Source organism: Pinus tabuliformis, chromosome 2_1 (assembly GCF_031772625.1).
Source record: "Pinus tabuliformis cultivar Carrire ecotype Pingquan chromosome 2_1, CPIR1, whole genome shotgun sequence".
NCBI classification, from domain to species: Eukaryota; Viridiplantae; Streptophyta; class Pinopsida; order Pinales; family Pinaceae; genus Pinus; species Pinus tabuliformis.
Genome location: NC_142299.1, coordinates 901908753 through 901933853, shown reverse-complemented (window position 1 = coordinate 901933853; position 25101 = coordinate 901908753).

Here is a 25101-nt window from a genome sequence, read left to right as displayed (position 1 = left end):
TATCCTGGTAGATCTTCTAACACCACTTTCAGGTGTTTGGGGTGCCTGTTGTTGTTGTGGTGGTTGCTGTTGTTGTGGTTGTTGATTATTATTATTTTCAGGCACCCTTACTTTTTCAGTGATTTCATCAAGAACTGCGTATTCCTTGTTTTCCTTTTCCTGTTTCTTTTCCTGCAACTGATTCTTATACAAGACCTTTTCATTGAATATTACATCTCTGCTCCTAATGATTTTGTGATTTTCGTAATCATATAAGCGATAACCAAAATCATTAACACCATATCCAATAAAGGTACATTTCTTTGACTTTGCCTCAAGCTTTGTTCTATTTTCTTTATCAATATGGACAAAGGCCTCACAACCAAAAGGCTTTAAAATAGAGTAGTTTACCTTTTTACCTGTCCATGCTTCCTCTGGAACACCACCATCCAAGGAACTTGAAGGCCCTCTATTTATTAGATAAACAACAGTATCTACAGCATCTGCCCAAAACTGTAAAGGAAATCCTGCATGCAATCTCATGCACCTTGCACGCTCCATGATTGTTCTGTTCATCCTTTCTGACACACCATTTTCTTGTGGTGTTCTTGGAACTGTCTTCTCTCTACGAATTCCATGCTCTGAACAGTACCTATCAAACTCTTTGCTGCAATATTCACCTCCATTATCTGATCTAAGACACTTCAATTTCTTTCCTGTCTCAATCTCAACCAAAGCTTTCCATTTCTTGAAAGTATCAAATACATCAGATTTATTCTTAATACAATAAATCCAAGTTTTTCTAGTTGCATCATCAATAAAAGTAACATAATAACAAGGGTCGCTGAGAGATGATACCTGAGCAGGTCCCCATACATCTGTATGCACAAGCTCTAATTTTTCATTCTTCTTTTCTTTCCCAACTCTGAGAAATCTGACTCTCTTCTGTTTTCCATAAATGCAATTCTCACGGAAGTCCAAATCAACATTCTTCAAACCCGGCAACAAATTCCTTGAGTGAAGAATCTTCATCCCCTTTTCACTCATGTGTCCGAGCCTATGATGCCATAATGCTGCATCTGCTCCTTTGGAAGTTAAAGCATTAACAGAGTTAGAAATACCATTGCATAAATACAATGTACCAACCTTTTCGCCTTTTGCTATTACCAGGGCTCCTTTGGTGACCTTCCAAGCTTTATCTGTGAAAGTTGTCACACAACCTTCACCACCTAACTGCCCTGTTTAAATCAGATTTTTCTTTAGATCTGGAACATGCCTTACCTCCTTTAATATCCATTGGTTTCCATTCTGCTGTTTTACAAGATCCTTACCCATTCCAACAATTTTACAGGGCTTATCATCACCCAGACAAACTTGTCCAAAATCTCCTTGAACATAGTCATGAAAGTATTTCTTATCAGGTGTGGCATGGAATGAAGCCCCTGAATCTACCACCCAGGAATCAGTAATATTTTCGAAAGAAAGAATCAAAGCATCTGGTAACACCTCACCTGTCACATTTGCTTCATGATTGTTTTCTTGCTGTGCATCTCCTTCTTTTCCCTTCCGAGATCTACAGTCTTTCTTTAGGTGTCCTTTCTTTCCACATTTCCAGCACACTATCCCCGATCTGGACTTGGATCTGCCTTTCCTTGATTTACTGCGATATCCTGAGCTCTTTCCTCTTTCCATTTTTCTTCCTTTAGACTCTACACTCAAAGCATTTCCCGATGTCTCACCGGAGCTTTTCCATCGCATTTCCTCGCTAAGGATAGCACCAACAACATCATCAAACTTTAAAGTACTAGATCCAGAAACGGAGTTACTAATGGCCATTACCAAACCATTCCAAATTTTTGGTAATGAGAACAATAATAACAGAGCTCTAACTTCATCATCAAAGTTTACCCCTACAGAACTTAACTGACTTGTAACTGTATTAAAATCATTTAAATGGTTTGCAACAGATCCACCTTCCGACATATTCATATTAAATAACTGTTTCATAAGAAATACCTTGTTTGAGGCCGAGGGTTTTTCATATAGTTTCGACAACGTCTGCATCAAACCCTCTGTCGTGGTTTCCTTCGAAATGTTGAAGGCGACTGACGCAGCAAGGCACAACCGTATAGTTCCGAGTGCCTTTCTATCGAGAAGGTTCCATTCTTCGTCTTTCATACCCGTCGGCATCTTTGTTTTTCTGCCCAATGGTTTGTATAGATCTTTTTGATACAGATAATCTTCCATCTGCATCTTCCACAGTGAGAAGTTTTGGTCGTTAAATTTCTCAACCCTAAACTTACCATCTTCCGCCATTGCTCCCACTCGAACCAGGAACCCTTCTTTCCTGCGAGTTTATCAGCCAAATAGACCTTCGGCTCTGATACCAGTTGTTAGAAAATTATATATTACGGAGCAATGGAACACATAAAATATTGCATAAATATAAACACAGAGAACGCACAAAACAAGATAGACACATATATACGTGGTTCGCCCAGTTTGGGCTACGTCCACCCCGAACGGCCAGTCCTTCCTTTCTATTATCTAGCAAAATGAAGAGACACAACCTACAGCAAATCCGCTGTAATATCCTCTGTTTTCTCTCACAGTCTCACCTCTCTATTTCTCACTCACAGAATACACATCTATCACACAACCTCAAATACAATGCCCTCATACAAAGAGAGGGTTTGCCTTCTAGGGCAAAAAACCCTAAACTAAATATAAGCTCTACCTTCAGATCATCCGCCTAATGAACGGCCCAGATTGACTAGAAATTACTATACTTTTACAAGGAAATTTTACAACTATTTTTAGCTTCGGGGGCGCTGCCCCCGAAACCCCCCACCAAGGGGGGGCTCCCAAAGGTCGCAGCCGCCCTCCCCGGACCCCCCCTGCAGCGAATATTTTACGGGCGGCGTTGCTGCCCCCATTTCGAACTGGGGTCCTATGTGGCGATACCTTTGAATATAGAAGATAATCAGGCTCCACACCCAACATTCTGCCATGGCTCGCATTCGTCACCGAATGCATAGCAGAAGAGGGGGATGTCATGGTGGTAGTGTCTGCCCTCCTGCGACGCCTAGCCCTGACTCCACCTCCCCCTCTCCTTCCCCTGACATTCCCAACCCTTATGGCTCCTTCTCTAGCAGGTATCCTGATACCCGCAGTGGCCGTGGATGCGCACAGCTTCAAGGTGCTAGCTGGAGAGATGCTGCTATCCATACAGCCAATTTTCCTCTCCCCCCTCACCCTGCTCCCCACTCGACACAATTTCGCTTCCACAGCACCCTGAATAGACTTGTCATTACAGCCACTGTCACCATCGTTTTCTCTGAGGAAAACGATCCACAAGATGCTCCGTCGGAGAACACTGCAATGCAGCAGCGGGCTGCTTACAGGCTCAGGAGTGGCTGAGACTCAGGAAAGCAACCGATAGATGAGGAGATGGCCACCCTGCATGGAAAGGAACTAGGTGGCAGTCAGCATGTTGCGGAAGGAAATTTTGGAGACACGCAAGCACTTGGTAGCAGTGGTCGACACATTAAAGCCGCATGCAGCTGCTGGCATTCAACCAGCTCGTGGGCCTCAAACCGGCGTGTCGGAGGAGGATGATGAATGGTATCAGTATGCATGCCTCATCAAAGAGGAGCCCGCGCCAGATGACCTCAAGTGATGACACTTGGCAGCCAAGTGTCACCCTTATGCCAGCTGGGTGTTTCTTCTACTGACTGGGTCTTTTATGAAATGATTGTTTTGTTAAAACTTTCCTGGGTATTTTTCTATGTTTTTATATTTTTTGGTTTAAGACTGATAACCCATATGTGGGTTCTTTTTGCCTTCACGGACTGGTTTCTCCATCAATGGGGCAGTCAAGATATTTTTTTGATAGATGATGTTCAGTACTGCTGAGGCCTGTGCCTCCATATAATCATATTTTGTCTCATATTAATAGAATATATTTACTTAGAATATATATATATATATATATATATATATATATATATATATATATATATATATATATATATATATATATATATTATCAAATCTATTGTGATGAACTATCCAGTGTAATATCCACGGTGCTTTACTGATCAAACAATATATTAGACACAATTCCTAAGGTATTTTTACAAGATGACTAACTTTTCACAAGAATGTGCAGAGAAATTCAATGTATAGAGACTAGAAACAATTAACATTATACACATGAAATGACAACTTTCAATCTCATTTATTGCAATATTATTCTTATTGCAAATATTCCAAATGCATACATGAGAAGCCTCATCTTATAAAAACCAATCCAAAAGAAATATTTTCTTGTAGTGTTTCTCCAGTTTCAGTCATTTCTACGTCATTTCCTTTTATTTTGTACTTATAATAAAACAGTGAAAATCTACATAGATTCTCTAGCTCCAAATCCCAAATATCCATTATTTTCTAGAAGCCTAGTTTCCCCAAAGACCTTGTTCATTTATAAAATAAAAATAATTTTGAGAACTAAAATATGTAGAGATGGTTACAAAATATAATTTGATTGTTCTATGGCATATAAGTGGCCAAACAATATGCACTCTGACTTAAAAATTCCCAAATATACACATTACAAATGAAGGATGCTACATATATTGTAATTTGTAATCAAAATTGATTTTTAATTATCTCTACATGTATATGAAATAATAATAATAGTAATAATAATCCAAGGATAGGTCAAAACAATAATCCTAATGCAAAAAAAAATGTTTATAGGAAATATTGTGATATGAAAAGTATCAAGGATATTTTCCCACTCATCAATCTAATAAGCATGCACAATTATGAAATTTTTAGGAGAAAATTTCCCCTTTCAACAATGGGGAAAATAAATCCCACATGGGGGCAGCTCAACTGGAAATAATCATGTTATGAAGTATTATGTAAACCATGAGATTCAATATTAAAATCCCCCATGGATCAACCTACAAAAAGAAACAATGGGGAAAATAAATAAAATTAAGGGAAGAATCATACTAAACATAGATAGGGTAATCCAAACTACACTTCTTATATATTTCTTGTTCACAAGATCATATATGCCTTCTGAGTAAAATTGTAAATCCAAAAAAAGGAAAGGGATATTAAAGCAAATGAGGAAATAAGAAATAAAATTATAATTCACACAAATAGATTTCAACATAAACAAGTTTAGGAGAAAATAAACAGAATAGGTATGGAAAGAGATCACCAAATTTAGTGTAAGGCATTCATAGCAAAATATTTTTAAAAAGAGCTTAGTGATAATATATTTAGGGCATATCCTCCACCAAGAGCACCTTCAAGAGAGTGAATAAAAAAGCAAAAAATGTACACTAAGAATTTCCTTCTAAATTTGAGCACAAAGAATAAGTATGCTTGAAGGTCAACAATCCCTTTAAAGTTGAAATAGAATGTCACTTCTCACATAAACAATTTATATAGACAGATTATGACATGTAAGTAAACAATAACTAGAAACAAAAAAAATCTAAAAGATGAAAGACTTTGAAATTGCCTAAAATTCATTGACAGCACCAACTTCTACAGATTTATGAAGTGCTAACATTTTTTGTCTTAAAATCTTACAAATAGCATTGATGCTAATATATTTGATCTGATAGAAAAAATAAGTGTTTAGCTTGTTCTAGGAATTTTTGGCATATTTGAAGAGCTTAAGAGATATAGCCTTTATTCTCATCAAGTGACCTTGTTATCAAGAAAGCTCATATAAATCATGGCCTTGTAGAACCCTATGAGCACAAGCTCTCTTATGAGTTCCCATAGCAATTTCAAAAGTTTTGCAGAGAAATAGTGATCTATCACAAGTAAAACTATAAAACCAAAATAGTCCATATTGCCCGGACTATAAATATTTGCTTAATAAGGTGTGCAACACTAACATTTAATTATCAACTAAATCATAAACTGTATAGAACTTGAAAATTGTTGTTACCAACATCATTAGATATTAAGTAAATAGCTAGTGTAATCATTATCTCAGTAGCTGTATTTTCTACATAATGACTTGTCTCCTTTTCAGGGGCTTCAAAGAAACACTAATCCTGATAAAGGAGTTGGATAGCTCTGACATATTATCAACTTTAGATATAGCCTCAGGCTATTCATCCTGCACCATTCATGATTATATTTACATTCTTAGTGAGACATATAAGGGAAAATAAATATAAATCATGAAAATTGTATGTAGTCTATTCACATTTCAAATCCATTCTTTCAAATAATATTAATAAAATAAATCAATAACATGAGAATCTAAACAAAATTGTGAATTGTGCCTAGCAAGAGTGGTTGGGAGTAATTATTGTTATACTCCCCACCTAGATTAAATTACCACAAGCGAAATGTTTGGTTGTTAGCAAGTATATTGTTGAAATGGCCTTGAGCCTTATATTAATGAAGCTTCAAGTTTCAACATAATCCAATTTATGATGTGTACCATCCTTCGAATAAGGGGATGTTCCTGGTGGGTTTCCCCATGATATATCTTTCAAACAAAGAAAACAAAGAATATACAAAAAAAATAAAAGGATCCATCACCACATTGACACTCACACAATCTATGATTAAAATAAAGAAACCTACATCCAAAAAAATATCCCCAAGTGGGTTTAAGAATCACCTCATCTCTGTCACAAACTGAGGAAAACCCATATTTGTCATCATGAAGAGTCCCTAGTTTCCCTGTATCATCTTTTTTTTCTACACCTCCAAGCTCTACATCTTGCGTAACATCCTTCCAAAAAAATGCATATTGTGATGCATCAAAACGATTAATAAATATGAATGCATGCAAAACAAATTAGATAAAACTAATATGCAATATGAAAAATCGGCCAAACATAAAAAATCAAATCAAATTAGTAAATTAATCCCTTCCAATTTTCTTTAAGAAATTCTCAGGCCAAAGCACATTCACTATTATAAATATCCCTTATACTATTTTCCATACCAAGTGTTCTAGCAAGGGCATTCTCACATATCATTTCAATAGGTTAATTATTAATTCAATCCTTTAAGAAAATTCTCAAGCTAAAACACATTCAGTATTAAAAAATATCCCTTATACTATTTTCCATGCAGAGTGTTCTAGCAAGGGTGTTCTCGCATATCATTTCAGTAGGTTAATTATTAATTCAATCCTTTAAGAAAATTCTCAAGCCAAAGCACATTCACTATTAAAAAATATCCATTATACTATTTTCCATACAAAGTGTTCTAGCAAGAGAATTATCACATATCATTTCAATAGGTTAAATATTAATTCAATCCTTAATCCTGTAGTATAACATCACTAATTTATTTTAGAAAATGAAATTCAACCCTGAAAATCCATAAAAATTGACTCCAAAGTGATTTTGTATGGACACTATGAATTCTTGATTGCAACACATTTTGTAATAAACCTTATGAGACACATGATGAACATATGACACAAAAATTTAGACCATCAGTCTTAGCAACCACACCCTTTTGAGCATATTGGCTCAAAACTTGGATAATATTATTTTATATCATTTAGAAACAAAAATTAGTTAACTAGGATATCAAATTCTATGAATTATTTCTTACAGAGGTTAGAAACCTAAAATTTGAAGTTTATTTATGTATAAATAAACAAATAATTGATAAATCTACTCAAATATCAAGGTATCAAGGTCATGAAAGCATTTATTCCATCTTTTTTCAACAACCAAAAAAATTGAATACTTACGGGTATTCTCTTCCGTTAAAGTCTTCAAATCCTTTGTGTACTCCATCAAATAAGACAATTGAGTTCCTTTGATATCTTCGAAGTCATTCATCTTGATTTATTTCATCTTATAATAGCACTATTTAACCTAAATAACCCAATAAATTCTACTTAACATCACTAAATATATCATTAAGCATTTAAATCGTCACAATCCCAATCTAAAAACTTCTTACCCAATACACACTAAATAAATCTCAAAGTTGTGGATCCTGCGAGTTACAAAAAAATTAAACCACAAGAGACTTCAAAACTGCATTGAATGCCTTGAGCATTTTCAAGAAGAAGAATGTATCTTCTGGAAATATGATACAAAATTATACAACAAACTATACCACAAAGGAGCTTTGGAGAAGCATAACACTAAAACGTAAAATATTCAGAATCTTTGTGTATGCAGAGCTCTTGACCTCAATCCAACGCCTAAATCTCCCTCCAATTTGAATCTTGGACCTAAGGCTTCAAAGAACAGTTGGTTAGAACTAAAGAAACATCAAATCACTCTCATATTTTATAGTTGAATGTGAAGAATTACAGCAAAAGATGGCAAAACCTTCCAAAAAACAAAAAGATTTATACTGAAAAACTTTCTAGATTAGATATTGAGACCTAGAGTTTATAATAATAAGAAAAACCTAGCCATGGGACAAAGAATAAGAACCTTATACAGACTCCAACCTTGGAAACTCAAAATGGGTCCATGAATCCAATGAATTTAAGGCAATTTGGATTTTCAAATACAATAAATCTTGGAGCTTCCGCGCAAATTAGGGTTGGGTTTACCTAAAAATTCTTCCCTAGCAACATTAAAAGTAAGAAATTGAACCTTATACAGACTCCAACCTTGGAAACTCGAAATGGGTCCATGAATCCAATGAATTTAAGGCAATTTGGATTTTCAAATACAATAAATTTTGGAGCTTCTGAGCCAATTAGGGTTGGGTTTACCTAAGAATTCTTCCCTAGCAACATTAAAAGTAAGACATTGAATGAAGGTTAGCACAAAAATTAGTTGCATTGGGGATTGAACTTGGGTCTCTCCAAATGAATCTCAATATATTTAGCACTTAGCCAGAACCCACGTGACAATACTTAAAGTATTTCTAATATGCTCATGAAGAACATCAAAATATCCACCTCTCCATCCACTATTATCTTTGGATGTTTTTGGTGCGTAGCATTGACATCACCTAACCTTTCAACATTGTCAATGTATTGATTGTCCAAGAACTTAAAAATGTATTTAAAATAACCTAAGGGTTAGAACAAAATTAATTTCCAATTAAAGAAGCGAGGTCTCTTTGGTATTTTAGAGTTTGGGTCCTCCTTAAGGTTAGGGCTTTAGGGTTTAGAGTTATATCAAATTCATTTTATAGATTTTGTATTACTAGTCCAGATTGGATCATTATATTCTTTTTCATTAATCTCAATGCATTCAAAGTGGGAAAAGTGGAGGAATAGGCTCATAAGACCAATTTTATCGGCGGGACCCAGCTTGGAAAAACAGGTTCTGAAACTTTCCAAGAGAATTTTGAGGCATCAAACAATGTTTTTTGGGTGTAAAACTTCGTCATTTTAGTGACAAACATTTTCTTATTATTCTAAACACAAAGATCTTTCCAACAACATAATAAGTGCATCAATTGGAGTTTGTATGTGAAAGTTATTCCACTCAGAAGTTGACCTTCATGTTTTCACCACCATGGTCCAAGAGGATGTCACGTAAGCCCCCATTATTCATGGAAAATGGGCTAGCCACTTGATTTCAATGTAAAACACTCTATAAGAGTCTATATTGTAACTTTGGTTAAGAGTTGAGGTAGTCAAACTTAACCACTAGTATGCTATTGGGTTGTGTTATAATCGGGTGACTAGGAGGAAGAGACATTCCATTCTTTTGAGTGCATTTGTTCCATAGTTGAGAAAAAATAACCAAAAGGGATAGGATGCACACTGAGAGAATTTATGCACTATAGCAGCCCATGTGTCAAAGGCCATACTTCTTTGTACATGAAACGATATTTCTAAACATAAAAAGGGAGCATAGCAGCCTCACCTTCTAGCCAAGTTTTCTCCCAAAAGGGTTTCAGAGGATATCTTGTGTCTTATGTGCGTGCATGAGCTTTTATTTTGATGTTTGCTATTTTCTGTGTAATTTCCATTCACATACAAGCAATAGTTGTAGTAAAATATATAGATGTGAAAATTTAATAAAATTTCAACAATGTAGAATTTCATATTTTTAATATAATATTATTAGATTTGTTGTGACAAATTGTCGAGTGCAATATGATTTACGAATCAATTAATATTGAAACGAATGGTATATAATTCATAAAAATGGATTAAATAAAGAATGAAACTAGCAAAGGCATTGCAATATGCTTCTCCATTACCAATATGATTCCCCACTTCTTTTTCAACCCCATTGTAGTGGAATCAGGCTACAAATAAAGTAAAAGAATATATAAGTTAACTGATTGAAAATAAAAACAATGGATGGGAATCCAATGAATAGAGAAATATATTGAACCTTGATTGCTTCCATGTCATATTCGACTTGGAAGAGTCACCCTCTGGAGAAAAGGTGTTGAATCTTCTTCCATACTCACTCCTAAAACCCAAAACTAATCAAAACTTGAAAAGAAAAGAAAAAATATTTGAACTACAAAATGTATGCAAGTGAGGGCTAAGGACAAAGATCAAGAGGAACCAACATAGTGAGAAACAGGATGTTGTATATATTGTAGAAAAAATTTTAGTTGCAAGGCCTTTTGATGTTGCACTAAGCTAAGAAGTTAAGCTTTCATATGTTTCCAGATCTTCATATTTTCCTGCAAATATATAACGATACTTCTTGAATAATTAAATGAAGGTTTTCCATTCTCCATGAGAGCAATAAGTATTGAATTTGATAAACTTGGGGTCATCCTCTATTATGAGATTGATCTATTCATGCAACAATGTGGAACTTTGAGTCTTTGTGTTTGGGGGTCCCTGAAACTGATTTTGTAATTTGAACAACTCTTCAAGAGAAACAACACCTTTGGGTATGGGGTTCCCCTTATGCTTGTCAACTTCTTCTAGCAAAAACTTAGCACATTCATCTTCATCTATTGTCACATCCTTAAACACATCCGCATTGGCGATAAAGTCTAGTATCTATTGATTTTCATTGAAAATGCAAAAAATAGTTATGTTATCGAAACAAATAGTTTATAAACAATTTCAATAGAAAATTAATCCCTAAGCAGTGTAAACCTAGTAGTAGCATTAGGTAATGTATCAATAGTGGCATTGCTAATTCTTGGAACTAATTTAATACCAAAAGCGTTAAATTCAGAAATCAAATTCCATACCTCTCGTTGGAAATTCTTTAGATGTGGTGAAAGAGAGTAAATAGTATTGCGTACTTGTCTTGTAATGATATTAGAATCACCAATTACCTTTAGAAAATCCACCTTGAGGTCAATGGATTTCTTTAATCGAGGAATCAATGCCTCATACTCTACATTGTTGTTAGTGCATTGAAACTCTAATCAACAAAAAATTAAAAATTTATTTTTCTAGGGGTCCATCAGGATATAGCCGACGCTAGATCCATCTTGAGTCTCAAATGCTTCATAGGTGACAAAGTCCACATATTACTACAATGAGAATCTAAGATAAACATATTTACATCTAGCGTACAAATTTCATTGCCATCAGCTAGAGGGCAGGTAAGGAGTTCCAACTACATAACTGATAAAGCTAGCGATTGTATGGTTTCGTAACAACCAATGTGGGATTCTAAGAAACATGTCCTCAATTGTTCCTGAGCAATGTTGATTGGCCCATTAGGTGCTTCCAACTCTGTCTCTATGTAGAGTCATGTATGGCTTACTATTGACTTTGATCTAATTGTTCATTCCCTTATGAGGGAGCCAAAAATGGGACCAGTTTGTATTGAAATACCCTCGTAGATTACTAGACCAGTGTTTGTTTAACAATAACCCATATCATTCAGGGATATCAATAACCATAATATCTATGAACTAGTGAACTCTTGAGTCAGAAGACAATCTAATTAATACATTTTTCAACTTGTTGGTTGCTAAATTTGCCTACTTTATATGTGCCTTTTTATCCCTTTCCTTCACCTATTTCATGTCTTTGTGAGGTTAATTTGTATCTCGAGCAATGAAGGTATATATATTTGTCATGTCTTTGTGAAATATTGATTGATGAAGTGTAGTCCTAGGGGAGCGTTGCTTATGCGACTTGCTAACTCAGGTTTCTTTGCAGATTCGAAAGGATGATGATCAACAGGCTACAATTTAGCATATGGTTATGGATGCGTTGACAGTGCTAATATCAGGATGCTAGCTATAACGATGTTCAACCAATGAGAGTCTATTGGACCAATGCATTTTCTATCTTTGTATTCTGTTTTTGCCTCAAATGATCATTGTGTATTTGTAGGCACACAACTGTCGTAATCTCTGGGAAATCGTTGATACTATTCTTGTCATATTGAAATGTATAAGGTTACAGAGGCAGAAAAGCTAGCTAGGGAGCTAGATGGAGAGAGACACGAGAGTTCTAAATGTAACAACATACTTCTATATTTTCCTTTTGATTAATGCAATCTTGATCTTATGAAGTATTAACTGGTCTTCGATCTTTTGCCACAACCCTGATTGGAGAGTTGGTCCCACTCCCTTGACCAAGTGTTGTTGGATTAGTGGTGTGTGTAGATTTATTCATGTTATTATTATTTCTTTATCGATGTAATGGTTCATTAATTTTGTGTTGTTGTCAATCTTAATTTGTTGTTACTCTGATTGTTGTCACTTTTATTGCTTGTTGTTACACAATGTTATATTATTGATTGAATGCTCAATGTTGGGTAGGGAAATTGTGGCCTGCATAGACTTTGCACGATAGCCTTGAAATAATCAGATGAGCCCCAGGTTGAAAATTATTGTGGAAAAGGGTTAATTCTATAATTCATATCTGAACACCAACATTTTGGCGCCATTATCGGGGAGGTTGTCAAGGCATGAAAGTATGACCAATATTGACCATAGGACCACTCTCTCGCCCTGGGAAGGGAAGTTATTTTTACCCTATTCCAGGTCCTGAGCATTAGATTGCTTTGGTTGTTTCAATTTCTTGTTTTTTGGTTGATTATAGGAACTTCTCTCTCGTCCTGGGAAGGGAAGTGTTTACCCTATTTTAGGTCCTCAGTTTAGATTTTGTGGTTGATTTTTTTATCTTTCTTTTGTCCTCTTGATTTTAGGGGCCATTCTCTCATCCTCGGAAGGGAAGTCTCCACACTGTTCCAGGTCCTAATATTTAGATTTGTTTGAATGTTTTCCTTTTTCTCCCTGATTGCATGAATAGAGATCCAAATAAAAGGGGCACAGAATGACCCCCAAGGAGAGGGAAGAAATATTTAGGCAGAGTTACCTATATCCAAGAAATCATTTCAAGAGCTGAGTCAGTGGCATCATCACGAGATGTTGTTAGGGTCAGATCTCATACGATATCTCACACAAGATATGGAGGGCAATCAGTTTCACAAATAGAACCTTTCCCAATAACAAAAGAAAAATTCAAGGAAGAAGAAGTAGGAAGCAGAGGATCAGAGTAATTGGGCATTGAAAGTTCAAAAGAAGAAGAGGAAAACTTGAGGGAATTCACTCCACTATTTGATCGAGGAAGTGATGTTAGAAAAGCTCAACCCCGCATCGTAGAACAACTAGAACCTATTGATATTCCAAGTGAATATTGGAAGATATCATGGCTCATCCAACTTCCACGATCGAATTCCCAATTGGAGATATTAGAGGTGACGCGCCTATGAATCCTATTAATTTGAAATCATTACCTAATTTCCATGGTCTCCCTTCTAAAGATCCGAAAACATTCCTCTTTGAATTCGACATTGTCTATCGAGGATATGATTATATTTATGATGCTCATAAATTGAAGATATTCCCTGCTACTCTGAAAGGAACAACTCTAAGATGGTTTATGGATTTAGGGGGGAAATGTATTACAACATGGGATGACATGAAGAAAATTTTCCTTGAAAAATATGAGGACTACTGCAAATCTCGAGATATTAAAGAGGAAATATTTAATATTGTGCAGAAAGAGGATGATAACATGGAGGATTTTCTAGAACGCTTTAAATACAATCTACAAAGATTGGGCCATAGTGATCTAGATAAGGGTATCTTAAAGATAATATTTCTTCGGGAACCAAGGGAGGAATCTTTGGAACTCCCGAATGTGGTAGGTAAGGAATATATCTCAAAGGAAGAATTCAACATCATATGTGAGTTGTGCATCAAATGCTCACGCGGAGCTGTGAGGCACAAGAAAGGAGTAAGAACTCTCAAGACATCGGGCAGTGGGGTTACAAAAGCAGAAATTGGAAACTTGTTGGATAATTTGAGGATTTATGTTCTAAGCACACTGTCCTCATAACTAGATGTTCTGAAGGGAAAACAGAAATAGAATGTGTTGGTAGACCTAGGAGCTACAATTAATGTTATAAATTTTGCATCTGTACTCACCTTGGGCCTGCTTAATCTTAAACCAACTCCTACAGTCCTAGAACTTGCAGACTGATCCACTATAATACCAGTAGAGAAGTTGGAAGATGTGACTATTTATATAGACTCATGGAAATACCTTGTCGATCCTCTGTTGTTGCATACTCAATCTCCAGCCGGGGGGTATCCTTTGATTCTGGGTAGGCCTTGGCTTGCTACTGCAGATGCTTACATCCGGTGTCGATCGAGAAATATCCAATGGGGAAAATAAAAATAACCTTGTTCTTTACCCACCGGCAGAACCAAGCCCATCAATAAAACCAGGGTGTACTTTAGCACAAAAACTTCCACACTTGGATGAGCCTGAACTTGGAAATGAAGATATTAGACCAATTCTTACTATTGGTGAAGTTCTCTATTTTAAGGATGATATGGAAGGTGATGTTATTAGAAAAATTGTCAGTAGTCCCAACTTCGTTTCTGATCCAACCTGCCAGATATTAGAATATGTTATGAGTTGAACCACCCAGGAAACCATTAAACCAAAAACTGAAGTTGAAAACATTCTTGTTATCATACCCCATAACATTATTCCTACAGAAATCGATCCAGGGAAAACGTTGAATGTTAATCCTAATCTCTCACCTTCCCAGGTTGAACAATTGTTTAAAGTCCTTCAGAATCAGAAGGAAGCCTTCGCTTGGGAATATACAGATATAAAAGGGATCCTTGTTGATCTATGTACCCATCATATATACATAAAAGATGAATTCCAACCTATTAGACAACCACAAAGAAGGACGAATCCTACCTTGAAGAACATTGTCAAAGAATAACTACAAAAGCTACTAGATGTTTGGTTTATTTATCCAATCTCGAAAGGTCAAAGGGTATCCCCACTAGTCATTGTTCCAAAGAAAAATGGAAAGTGGTGAATCTACATTGATTACATGGAATTGAATAAATCAACTCAAAAAGGTCACTTTCCCTTACCTTTTATTGACGAGGCCCTCGACACATTAGTTAGGAAGAAGTTCTTCTCCTTCCTGTACGGATTTAGTAGATATAACCAAATCCAGATAGCTCCTGAGGATCAGGATAAAAATACTTTTACTTGCCCTTGGGGAACTTTTTTATACCGAGTCCTTCCGTTTGGCCTCTGTAATGCACCCATTATCTTTAAATAGGCAATATTGGGAATTTTTTCTGATCTAGTTAATAACAATGTTGAAATATACATGGATGACTTTACCCCATATGGGGTTTCTTTTGAAGAAGGTCTAGAGAACTTAGAGAAAGTACTTAAAATATGCAAATAGACACATGTTTCTCTTAGTACAATATAATTTCATATGACGATGGAAGAATGAATAGTTTTGGGGAACCTACTTTCAGCTACAGGAATACAGGTTGATCCTGCCAAAGTTGAGGTAATCTTAAATTTTCCTACACCAAAGACACCAATGATGGTACATATATTTATTGGTTATGATGGCTATTATAGATGTTTTATAGAGAAATTTTCTAAAATAGCATTTCCAATGTTCAAATTATTACCTAAAGATGTAGAATTTGTGTGGACAGATGCATGTGAAGCAGTTTTCTTGGAAATCAAAGAACTAGTTTGTAAAGCTTTGATATTATGTGGTCCTAATTGGAAACACCCATTTCATATCTCTACATATACTTCTCATACAAAAGTAGGGGAAATCTTGTGAAAACAGGAGGACAAGAAACTGTATGTGATTTACTATGTCAGCAAGAACTTAATTATACGGTAACTGAAAAAGAGTTTTTGGTTGTATCCCACTTTCGTGCACACTAATCATTCAACCATAAGGTATCTGACGAAAAAACCCATAACTCCTGGGCAAGTTACAAGATGGTTATTTTTGATCCAAGAATTTGATATGACCATTGTAGATAAACTAGGAAAGGATAATGTGGTAGCAGATTTCCTGTCTAGGATGAATACTAATGATGAAGGTACACCTATAGAGTTTAGTTTTCTAGATGAACATCTTTTTGCAATTTCTACTCACACCCCCCGGTATGCAGATCTTGCTATCTTGTTACAAGAAAAGTACCTCATCATTTGTCATAGATGGAACGATGAAAAATCATCCATCATAGTGCTCGTTACTCCTAGATAGAGGGATACCTATTCTATACAAGACCTAATCAGCAAATTTGGCACTATGTAGGTGAGGATGACATCTATGACATTCTAAAAGCTTCCCATGATGTTCCTTGCAGAGGGCATTTCGCGGACAAGAGGACGGGACATAAGGTGTTGCATATGGGATACTATTGGCCCTCTATTTTTCGTGATGCTAGAAAATATGCTCAAGGGTGCAATAGTTGTTAACGAATGGGTCATCCTGGTCGATCGGATGAGATGTCGCTACAACCTCAATTAGTTCTTGAGCCCTTTGAGAAATGGGCTATTGATTTCATCGGGTCGTTCAAGCCTCCTTCACATTAGAAAGTTCATATTCTTGTCTGCACAGACTATGTGACAAAATGGGTAGAAGCAAAAGTTGTTGCAAAGGATACTGAATAGGTTGTATCAGACTTTTCATTTGAGTAAATCCTCATATGGTAGGGAGCTCCTAGAGAGATAGTTTTGGACGGAGGGGCACAGTTCACATCAAATCTGATAGGAGCACTCATGAAAAAGTATGGAATCAAGCATAAGGTGACTTCTCCATATCATCCCCATGGGAATGGTCAAGTCGATAAAACAAATAAGGTACTAGAGAATATCCTCACAAAGACTGTAGTGAAACATCACCAAAATTGGGTTGAAAAACTTCCTGAAGCAATTTGGGTGTATAGAACGACATGGCGGAATATAACATCATTTTCACCATATGAGCTTATGTATGGGAAATCTTCTTTATTTCCTGTGGAATTCAAAATTAAGATGCTCAGGATAACTCTTGAAGTAGGTTTGGATCTTTCTGCAGCCCCGAAACACCGACTAGAACAACTAAATGAGTTAGATGAAATTCATTTGACAGTTGTACAAAATACTGTTGCAATTCAGCAGCAACAAACTAAGTGGCATGACAAATTCATCAAGAAAAAGGTGTTTCAAAGAAGATTGGGCATTACTCTATGATTATCGGCTTAAGGACTTTAAAAGAAATCTTTGCTCTAGATGGATGGGACCGTATGAAGTTGACACAGTGTTCGATAATGGAACTGTTAAAATTGTCACAATCAATGAGGCACATACTCCTTTGTTTGTAAACGAACATCACCTTAGATTTTATCACTATCCAACTTCTAGGGACTCCTTTATTAAGAATTTCTTTGATAATTCTAGTTTTGAAATTTTTTGTGCAAAGAAATATTCCTCTACACCTCTTACTTAATAATAATAATAATAAAATGTTGTTGCTACTCTATCAATACTCCTTTTCTTGCAGGTGTTGTTACTACATTGGTGTTGATACTTCGTCGATGTTGTTACTTCACTGGTGGTGTTACTCCACTGGTGGTGTTACTCCACCGGTGATGTTATTCCACCGGTTTTGTTACTCCATCGATGTTGTTACTCCGCTGGTGTTGTTACTCCACCGATGTTGTTACTTCACTGGTGTTGATGCTCCGCTAATGCTATTACACTGCCGATGATATTACTATGTCGATGTTGTTACTCCGTCAATGTTGTTACTCCATTGATGTTGTTACTCCGCTAGTGTTGTTACTCCGTTGGTGTTGTTAGTCTGCCAATGTTACTCCACTGATGTTGTTACTTTACCAATGTTGTTACTCCACCCATGTTGATACTTCGCCAAGTTAAGTTGTCAGGTACGTCCCTGACCGACTCCATGGATTTGATTGGTATTTCACTTATGACATGACCAACCATGACCGACAATGGTCATACCTTAGTTGGGGGGAGGTATCGCATTTAATAGCAAAAGTATTGTATTTAATAGCAATGTTTTCATGTCATAATTGTTATTAAACCTTGTTTCAACTCGTACATCCCACGATTAGTACCACTGTAATCATTATCAATACATAACCCCCACCAAACCCTGCACACTTATGCATGCACATTGAAACTTGAATCATGTACAACAACATTAATTTGTGGTCTTTTCCAATTTTTCAAATTTAATTACCATAATTATCATGAATTTACCATCGGTTTTCCCATAATCCTTGTCCAGATTTCCTTGTTACCGCATTGCTTGTTATCCGTATCACTGCAAACATTACCGGCTAACAAACCCCCTTCCACGGTTTGCTGCTACTCCAAGTGATTCTACAGAGTAACTGACAGGTTGGGTGGTTAAGCTATTAGGCATGAGCTGGAAGATACAGTACTGGTTCGGCATCACCCGAATGTATGGCATATTTTTCAAGATGTCGGATGGCACATCTACTTTGAGAGGTTGCATGGGTTCAATGAAGGCATAATAGTCGAGTTTGCATTGAATTTGGAAGGGAATTATTCCAAAGTCCATAGACTGGACATTCCTGTAATAGAAGAGATTATCTCAATTGTTAGCAGATTACCGCAAGGAGGGCATAAATGGTTTACCCGGAAAACACCCTTGCCAAAATTTCTGGAATTGTTCTTTCAGGAAGGAAAAACCGTGGTTCAGAAGGGGAGAGGATATGACCGAAAATCATTGACGCATCCTTGGGCTGAGGTTGCATACTTCGTCATGCGATACATTACCTGTGAAGGTTGTCTTTCTACTCTATTTAAATATCATTTTAAGCTTCTAGCAAGTCTTCCATTCCATAAAATTTCATTCTCTAGATATTCCATTTTTCCTATGGAACAATCTTCAATTAATGGCACGGTCTACACATCGATCATGCCAAGTATTGGCAGTCCTCACAAACCATGGACTTGTCAAGTTGTTGGTGGTGCATGCCCTGTTACAGACCCTTGTAATCTACCATACTTTGTTGAACTAGCATAAGAGGAGCTTGCAACTATGATGCCAGCAAGGGTTGAGGAAGAATTGTTGGAAGAGGAAGGAGCTGCAGTTAATGTTGCTTCACAAGAACCAACATCAACTGTTGACTAATTGGGGGAAATGGGGGAACAGGCGAGGAAAGAAGAAAATGAAGGGAGGAAGAAATGAAAGAACAACTAGTCGATACAGGGGATAGAGATGGAAATGGAGAAATTGAGATAGAAGGCATTGAAATAATTGAATTTGAGTAGGTTACTCCTCGTTCCCCACTCCCCACTTCCTTGCCAAAAGGGGCAAGGAAATTCTGCTCCCCTGCCCACACAATAAGAGAAAGAAACTCTCCTCCAATATTAAAGTTTGCAGGAGCACTTGCAGGAGAAAGTACCACTGTTGACACTGATCCATAAGAACCAATGTCAATTGTTGAGACAATGGGAGAGGAAGATACCATTGACACTGTTACATAAGAACTAGTGTTGACTGGTGAGCAAACTGAAGAAATTATTGTCGAAATTGTTACACAAGAACCAGTGTTGATTGATCAACATATTGAAAAATTATTGTCGACACTATTACACAAGAAACAATGTCGACTGGTGAGCGAATTGAAGAAAGGGGTATTGTTGACACTGCTCTACGAGAACCAGTGTCAAACCCTAAGAAGTTGGAAAGAGACATCGATGTTGGCACTAACCCGTAAGGGTCAGAATCGATTCTTGAGCAAGTGGAAGGAGAAAATGGGGCAACATAATAGCCACAAGAAGAAAATGTTGATGATACTACCGTTCAGGAACTTGCAGTGGCTCCTAATCCATTTGGAGGAAATGTGGAGGTATCATGAACTGTAGAAGCAGACACTAAATCCGCTCCTCAAGTTGTTGAATAAGTGGAAGAAATAAGGGTGAAATAGGAAATGATTGATGAGTTCATTGATGTCAATATACGAAACCCAACACCAGTCGTGAGACAAATGGAGGAGGTCGTTATTAAATAGGAATTCTTTGAAAAATGTGCAAAAAGGAAGGCCCCTATCCAGGACAAGTATTATTCTTGCCGAGATGGGTGAGAAGGAAAAAGAGGAACATCACTCAAGCTACTGTGACTCCCTAAGCTGAAACAACTTCAACAGTAGTACAGACTGAAGAAAGGTCGACTATCTTGGTGGTTGCACAGACTGAGTCATTTTTGCATTTGATTGAGTCTCGGGAGTTTCTGCTAACCACAGAAATTCAAAAATGGAGAACCACTTCTTCTCATCTTCAATAGGGATCTATCTCTTTGGAAGATCACCAGAAAGAAGTGAAAGGAATTTGGGAACAAGCAGCAAAAGTGGTGGCTGATCATGTCATCTAGATAGAAAAATCTAAGAAGAAACAAGAAAAACAAAAGAAAAAGATTGAAGAATTAAGGGGCAAGTTCAGCTACTTAAGGATGACAAGGATGAAATTTTCGCACTAACGTAGTAGGTAATGGAGTGTCGACCTCCTCATAATTTCTATTCTTTGTTTCTTCATGAGAAATATATGTTTCTATGTTTAGAAAGTACCCACTAGGAAATTAGCCACAATGTAGAAGACCTTATGCAATTCCTAGAGATCCTGAAAGCTGACAATCTACTAAACTAACACTTGATGTGCAGACTTTATATGCATAATTACATCCTAGAGGATGATCAGTTGTTCAATCCAGTACCTATGTAGGAGACATTCTCTAAGAGAATTTAATTCCTTCATGATTAATCAGGTTAAATGGAAGAAAGCCTTCGATACATTCGAAGAGAATCAAGCAAATCGGCCACTTATGATCAGAATGGAACATTGTCAATCAGTGGATATTTATAACATAAATCAAACATTTATGCAACTGGAAGGATGAAAGGACCAAATGTTGACAACACAGAAATGGTGTGTTGACATGTGTATGAGGTAGATCCTTACTTGTCAGGAGGAAGCCCAGGGCACCTGTCAGAAATGATGGATGTTTTCATCATCAACAATGCGAGTGCGCGAACCTTTTGGGGACCCTAATTTTGCTTGGGCTTTGTAGAGAATCCTGTGATATATCACGTGCATCTAACACTATGGGACCTGGTGGACAGGTTTGAGATTTAAGTTTCCCATTATTTGGTTTCCTTTTGAGCAGTGCACACCAGCCTATGTGACAACAGAAGACTGGTGGAAGGACGTCATTTGTACTGGTGGTTTCAAAATTCCTGGGATGGATATGGATGTAAGATACGACCTTGCACAGCTTCATGCCAACCACACTGGTTCCAACCCAGACCTGCGCAGAAAATGAGCTGCATGAGAACATGTAGAAAAGCCAGTTGGGGGGAGATGTTGGCTACTAAATTTTCCTACTTTTTATTTGTTGGTATTATGACATAGATTTGGCACTATGACACAGGTGTTGTCCTTGATGGAAACTCACTCAGATGACAAATCATAGTTCAGACTCACAGAATGAAGAAAGAGAGGTATACATAGGTTCCCCATTGACCAAGCTGTGTGTACATGTGGGTTAGTAGAACAAAAGGAGCGTATAACGTACACACGCACTTTCATAAAAGGAAAGGCGCATACATGTTGGAAAACTAAGTTTTGGTCTGTGGTATTTGGTCCATGGTATTTTGATCCATGGTATTGATCCAAGGTATCTGGTCCGAAGTGTTGACCCCAAGTATTTGGTCCAAGGTATTGGTCCTAAGTGGTTTTGGTCCATGGTATTGAGTAAGGACTAAGACTATAAAAGGAGGAGAAGATCATTAGGCAAAGGTATTCAAGTATTGAATATCTGATGAAGAGAAAGATCTAGTATACAGGTTATTGGGTTATGGTGTATAGATGGATCTGAACCAAGGATGAACCTTAGTGCTAGATGAAGGATAAGATCTAATGATGGGACAAGATCTTAAGGCTTGAAGTGAAGTATCTTTATGTGGTTTTGATCATTAATCTGAATAACTGACGCATGTTGTAGTTTATAAATATGATGATCTAGGTATAACTGAAGTCTGAAATTGTTGTAAAGTTGAAATCATCATTTACAGATCTGTACGCATGTTCACTTTAGAAAAGGCACATATACACACTGGTTCCGCATATCAAAACAACGTATACATCTTAAATTTGATTTATAGATCTGTACACAGGTTCACCTTGAGAAAAGAGTGTATGCACGTAGGTTTGACACATGGAAGTAGCGTATACCTCATAAAATATGTTTTAGTTGCTTCTGTTTGCTGTTGCAATGTTCTGGGTTCTGGCTTGGGTTTTGGTTACTGTATTCTGGTTACAACATTCTGAAAAGTTATTAATTGATTCAGTTGTGGTTGGTGCAAAGGAGATTGGTTGATGCATATATATTTGATGTTTGAATGATGTTATTGACGGATCCAGTCTAAAAATTTATGAAATGTGGTCCCTAAAAGAAAAGAGAAGGTTGTAGCCTTCTGTAGGCCAGCACCTATGTACTAGTAAACATATCAGCTAGTATAAGAGCTAGGGGGTTATATCTCCCTTCGAGGAGAAGCTAGAGAACGAGAGAAGGTTTTAGCCTTCTGTAGGTAGAAGCCTACATACTGGTATAAGACTGCACCAGTACAAAAATTGTAAAAATAAGTTTCTTATTAAAATAAGATAGAGACGATTGCAGTAGGTGGTTTTCACCCACATTGGGTTTCCACCTTATATCTTGTGTTCATGTGTCTGATTGTTCTGTTTTTACTGCATCTGGTTACTATTTATATGGTTCTGATGTACTGATTATAGATCAACATTGTTGAATTAATTGAATCATAAGTTTGCAAGATATACGCTAGTTGCCTTAAAAACAGTTGCGTATACACGCGAGTTTCATTAACTGAAGCAGAGTATATGAATCTGATTATGGAAATGAAATATTATTGACTTGCCAATACTGATTCACCCCCCTCAGTATTATTTCCAACAATTGGTACCAAAGCAGGTCCTTTAGAAGAAGCTTGATCACTTGAAGGAAGATCCATCATCATGAGTAACCACGAAAGAGAGGGATCCATCAGACCACCAATCTTTGATGGGAGAAACTTCGTTTATTGGAAGGTAAGAACCACAGCCTATCTTCAATCTCTTGGAGCAGATGTCTGGGAAATCGTGGAAGGAGGATATACATTTCCATCAGCGATTCCTATAGATGCGGCAGGTAAAAAGCAATATGAAACCAATGTCAAGGCTTTCAATACATTATTGGGGAGTCTGTCACAATCAAAATTTGTCAAAGTTATGTAGCTCAAATCTGCCAAATAAATATGGGACAAGATCATTCTAAGCTATGAAGGGGACAATCAGGTAAAACATGCAAAACTGCAAACTCTCATAATTCAATATGAAACTCTCAAAATGCACAATGATGAAAGTATAGCTAGTTACTTCTTACGTATAGATGAGATTGTTAATTGCATGAAGAATTTATGTGAAGAGATAAAAGAAGTTACTTTAGTTGAAAAGGTTTTAAGATCCTTGTCTACTAAGTTTGAATCAAAAGTATTTGCCACAAAAGAAAAGTAGGATCTTCAGACTATTACTATGACACAGCTGCACGGAATCTTAACTGCTTTCGAGATGAGAAAAGGAGGTCCATCAGATATGAGATAAGCCACATTTAAAGCTTCAGGAAGAGAAGAACTCAAAGAATCGGGACATATTTTAGAAGGAGAGGAAGAAGCAAACTTTGTCAAGAACCTTCAACTGGGTTCTAGAAGATTCAGAGGTAAACTACCTTTCAAATGTTTTTCTTATGGAAGAGTCGGTCATTATGTTGCCAAATGTCCTCATAAAGATAATCTTGATAAAGGTAAGGAATCAACAAAATGGAATAGAAAAGAAAGTGAATTAAGAAGAGCTACTATACGCATGAAGATAGTGATGGTTTATTAATTAGTGATGAAGATGAAAATAGTAATGACTATAGACTTTTGATGGCTTTTGAAGATGATGATTTATTGGATGCTTTAGATGAAGATGACCTTTATGAAGAAATCTCTAAACTCGAAATTTTTTTATAAGAAAAGAATATTATTATAGATACTCTGACATTCCAACTTGCTAAAAGAGAAAAACACAATGAAAAACTAGAATTTGAAATTGTGGGTCTAAGAAAGGATATTGAGAAAACAAAAGCTCTCAATCTTAGATTTTCTAAAGGATCAGAAACCTTAAATGAAATTATCAAAGTGCAGCATTCTCCTTTGATAAAGACAGGTCTTGGATATACTGAAGAAGCATCCCAAGCACAAAATCTGTCATCCTCCACTAAAAGCTATCTTGATGCAGCAAAGAGCAGTGAACAATTTGACAATCGTTAGCAAAGGCATAAAGCAGATCATGATGTAAATTAGTCTCAATTTACTTCAAGGATGAACAGAAGCTACAAACAACCTTAGGTAAATCATACTCAATCTGTTTCAAGAATGAATATCAATAGAAACTACAATCACCAGGTCAGTAGATTCGATAATCGCAGGAACTTCTTTAATGGCCAATGTTTTTCATGTCATACCTTTAGACACAAAGCTGCTCAATGTGTTGCTTACAATACCATCATGTCTAGAGAAGCATGAAATTAAAGGAATGTGACAGGGATCATGAAACGAACCTACAATAACTTTTCTCTTCTTGAAAATGAAATAGAATGCTCTATCTGCAACAACTTCGGTCATGAAGAATATGAATGCAGGAGTAATTCGGCAAACATCTCAGAAGGAGCAAACTTCATTAAGTCCCAAAATATGGAGAAAGAAAGAACCACAAATAGTAATATGTGGTATAGCCTTGTATGCAAAAGGACAAGA